Source organism: Penaeus monodon, chromosome 16 (genome assembly GCF_015228065.2).
Source record: "Penaeus monodon isolate SGIC_2016 chromosome 16, NSTDA_Pmon_1, whole genome shotgun sequence".
Lineage (NCBI taxonomy): Eukaryota > Metazoa > Arthropoda > Malacostraca > Decapoda > Penaeidae > Penaeus > Penaeus monodon.
Window position 1 is genome coordinate 10,282,119 of NC_051401.1, and position 5,000 is coordinate 10,287,118.

The following is a 5,000-nucleotide window of genomic DNA, read 5'->3' on the forward strand; positions in this document are numbered from 1 at the left end:
TCGGAACCGCTGCCTGAAGTCACCCCGTGGGACTTCCTTTTGCACGCTTTGAAGTGGTTGACGTCAATGTCGTCGGGTAGAGAGCGTGGGTGTGTAAAAACCTTTAACACACTTCCCCGAGGCTGAGGTTGACTTCGTTTCCTGTACTCTTCCCTCGCGGTACTGGATCTCTCTCTCGCGCGGGTTCTCTCGCGGTCTCTCTCGGTCTTTTTGTTTCTCTGTATCTCTCTCTCTATCTCTTGCTTTCTTTCTTTCACTCTCTCTCTCTCTCTCTCTCTCTCTCTCTCTCTCTCTCTCTCTCTCTCTCTCTCTCTCTCTCTCTCTCTCTCTCTCTCTCTCTCTCAATCTCTCTCTCTCAATCTCTCTCTCTCAATATCTCTCAATATATCTTTTTCTTTATTTCTCTTTCTCTTCCTCTTTCTCTCTCTCTCTCACTCTCACTCTCACTCCCAATCTCTCTCTCTCTCGCCCTCTCCCCCCCCTCCCCTGAGTGAAAGAGTCACACAACGAAACAAAGGGAAAAAAAAAACAATCCTCTCTGCCAGAAGTTATTCCGTGGCCTCCTTTTAGAAACTTCAAAATAGTTGACGTTTCTGTAAGTAAGCAAGGACGCAGGAACTGGAGTGGATAAGTTGCCAATGAAATAAAAAAGAGAAAGTGATGATTTGCGTTGTTTTCACTGTCTATCAATTTTGCAGATTCACATATCATGACAGATTCGATAGATGTAGACTGAATCGGAGTCTACATCTATTATCAGCTTTATCATCACCATCTTCATCAGCATCATTATTATCATTGTAATTATCATTATCACTATCATTATCATCACTATCAATATCACCATCATCACCATCATCATCATCATCATCATCATCATCATCATCATCATCATCATCATCATCATCATCATCGTCATCACCATCACCATCACCACCATCATAATCATCATCTTTAATGAGAGTACTACCACGATTATCTTTTTTATAGTTATATAACAACTACTACAACAATTTAACAACACTCAAAACAGCCAAAGAACAACACGGAATGTCTCAACAAATTACTGTTGCACCTTTTTCTCTCTTCTCTTTCTCTCTTATCTTCTCTCTCTTTTTCCCTCTCCTTCTTCATTTCCTTCTCCCTCTTCATCTCCCTTTCCTTATCCCTCCCCTCGCCCATCACGTATCTCTTTTAATCTCTTGTTTTCCCTTTCTTTTCCTTCCCCCCTCTCTCTCTCTTACCCTTTCACTCTCATTCTTCCTCTCCCTCTCCCCCTATCTCTTTCCCTCTCTTTTCCTTTTTTTCTCTCTCTTACCCTTTCACTCTCATTCTACCTCTCCCTCTCCCCCTATCTCTTTCCCTCTCTTTTCCTTTTCTCTCTCTCTTACTCTTTCACTTTCATCTTCTACCTCTCCCTCTCTGCCCTATCTCTTTCTCCCTCTCTTTTCCTTCTCTCTCTCTCTCTTACCCTTTCACTTTCATTCTACCTCTACCTCTCGCCCTATCTCTTTCTCTCCTCTCTCTCTCTCTTACCCTTTCACTTTCATTCTACCTCTACCTCTCCCCCTCTCTTTCCCTCTCTTTCATGTTCTCCCTCTGACATTTTCTCTCCTCTGACACTCATAAAATGCAAATCACATTCACCACTGATAAACAGCCCAAAATTCTATTAGTATTTAACATCATTAAATGAACGTTAGCTTTATCTGCATACTGAATATTAATGGTGGGGTAGAGTAGGTAAGGAATGTATTATATTATTAAATCAAATTATTCCTTGATACACAAGAGGACTGATTAAAACTAAGTGATGTGATCATGATTTGTTACGTAAAAAAAAAAATCTCAGTTTCTTATTACTCTGTGCTGAAGTCTCCATCAGTCAATATAAACTTCTAATTCCTAGCAATCAGAAAGGGTGCAGTATATATCAGTAATAATCAGAGCAGGATGACCCTTCAGAATATACTCTTTGTTGACACTCGTAAGTACCACTAAAATTGAATCTGATAAGTCATTTCTTTCCATGAATTACAGAAAAGAAAAGGAAATCTGGCAAAGATCACGTGACTGATCTTACACCGACAAATAAAACATCTTGATTTTTTTTCCAGGTAGCAATAATATCTCAGCCACGCTTCATTTAATATCATTGTAAATGTAGAACTAGTTTCATCTTAGGGTTCCCAGGTTGATCAAGAATATTTAGGCAAACTAATATCACAGAGATGAAAGCTTTTGGTTTTAAGAGATAGCAATTTTACTGTTTATAATATCCAGACATCTATATGTAAGAGCGAGGGAGAGGTAGAGAGAAAGAGAGAGAGACAGAGACAGAGACAGAGACAGAGACAGAGACAGAGACAGAGAGAGAGAGAGAGAGAAGAAGAGAGAGAGAGAGAGAGAGAGAGAGAGAGAGAGAGAGAGAGAGAGAGAGAGAGAGAGAGAGAGAGAGAGAGAGACCGACAAACAGACAGACAGAAAACACGTCAGAAATTAGTCGAACGAAACGGTTACAGGAGTTAGGCCACGGCAGCCACGACGGTGAATGATGATGACGAACCAAATCCTGTTCCCAGAGTTTTTCAATATATAATAAATCCGATAACGACGGGAGTTGCGCAGATGATGATGATAACGGGTCCGGGAGAAACTTTTCACAACGACACGCGATTAAGATGAAAATCAGTTCGATTTACGGCTCTTTTTAAGGGATATCGGTTCAGGTATTTTGGCAGAGCGACGGGAAATTGGGTAACTAAGTTCTGCACTTTTTTTTTTTTTTTTGGGGGGGGGGTAATTTATGCTATGGAAAGTACGGAACTAATACTAATACTTTTTAGTTACTGAGAGAGAGAGAGAGAGAGAGAGAGAGAGAGAGAGAGAGTGAAAGTAGGAATGAGAGAGTAAGGAATATTTAGTTTAGCTAGACCCATGTTGTATGTGTGTATTTTTCTCATTTCCAAGTCACATAAATTTAGTAAAGATTTGAAAGGTGAGATAGAGAGATAGAGAGATAGAGAGATAGAGAGATAGAGATAGAGAGATAGAGAGATAGAGATAGATAGATAGATAGAGAGAGAGAGAGAGAGAGAGAGAGAGAGAGTGGGGAGGTAATGAGAGAACGACCTATAATGACAAGCTAGAGTCTAGAGACAATAGAGCTTATAAGGAACAACTCTGAAACTCAATAATTACATGCTAAATAATACAAAATAAAGTGAAAGAGGAAAGTGAGTCCAAGGAAGCATGGTGCAACGCCCTTTGTTGCAGAGAAACAAAAACTAACATATCACAGTACTGGATAATGTGCATGAAGTTTTTTTGTTTTTTTTTTTTTGCCGAATACCGTGTTCATCAAAGGACAAATAAAAAAAAATGCAGACATATCCAAATGAAATGGTGGGTAGACGAAATTGTATAATTATGATTTTTTTGTCTTAACTTCATTATTATTATCACCTATCTATTAATTTTTAATAGTTCATTTTAAAGCAAGTGAATCCGAAGTGGTGATTAATTAGATATAAGTCCCTGATGACGCCACATGTTTTTTACTACTAATTATTGCTCTTACTTATTTTCTTTTATCTATTCCATTATTTTATTTTCTCTTTGTATTATTTTATTTATTTTAATTCTGGGCGTTCTTCAACCGCCTCGATGAAAACGACAAGCCCGAAAAGAAACAGTCATGTACTTTTTTTTCTTATTGTGTGTCCTTTTTCAGAGTTCATCGACTTGTCCCCTTTAAAGGTGGTGGTGCAGAAGGCAAGCACTCGAAGATAACATTGAACTGGGTAAAGCTATCGGGGGGAAACAGCGATGAATTGAATACGGTTTTTTTTTTTTCAATTGTTCGAATCATTTGTTCCATGTGTTTCTGTTTTTTTTTTCCATGATGTTACAGAATGGGTGTTGTGAAGTACTGTCGAAATCCGCTGGACAACCAGTAACGTGTATAATTATTTCAAACCTTTAGCCTAATGAGCTGATAAGTTTAGAAAGAATTTCAACACGGTGGTTTATGAGCCTCATAAACTTCCGAAGCTTTGCTTTGACGAGATGGATATCGATCATCTAATGTTAATGTTATCCATAGACCAGTGGTTAGTTCTAGAACTGTGTTTTATAACGGGAGCTTAATTAACGCTCTCTCTCTCTCTCTCTCTTCTCATCATCTCTCTCTTCTCTTTTTTTCATCTCTTCTCTTCTGTCTCTCTCTCTGTCTGCTCTCTCTCTCTCTCTCTCTCTCTCTCTCTACCTACCTACCTACCTATCTATCTATCTATCTATCTATCTATCTACTTATCTATATATCTATCTATCTATCTATTTTTCTGTTCTGTTCTCTCTCTCTCCTCTCTCATCTCTCTCTATCTATCTCTGCTTTATCTCTTACTGTCGTTCTCTTCGCTCTATCTTCCTCTCTCTCTCTCTCTTCTTCTCTCTCTCTTCTTACTCTCTCTATCTTTTCTCTATATATACATATCTATCTATCTTTCTCTCCTGCCTGTCTCTCTCTCTCTCTCTCTCTCTCTCTTATCTATCTATCTATCTATCTATCTATCTATCTATCTCTATCTATCTATCCATCTATCTATCTATCTTTCTGTTCTGTCCAGTTCTCCTCTCTCTCTCTCTCTCTCTCTCTCTTCTCTCTCTCTCTCTCTCTCTCTCTCTTCTATCTATCTTCTATCTATCTATCTATATCTATCTATCTATCTTTCTCTCTATCTACATGTCTCTCTCTCTCTCTCTCTCTCTCTCTCTCTCTCTCTCTCTTCTCTCTCTCTCTTCTCTCTCCTCTCTCTCTCTCTCTCCTCTAGATCTCTCTTATCTATCTTCTCTTTTCTCTCTTCTCTATCTCTCTCTTCTGCTCTCTATCATCTTCTATCTACTTCTATCTCTATCTATCTATCTATCTTCTCTCTATTTAATTCTATCTATCATTTCTTGTCTTTTCTCTCTCTCTCTCTCTCTCTCTCTCTCTTCTC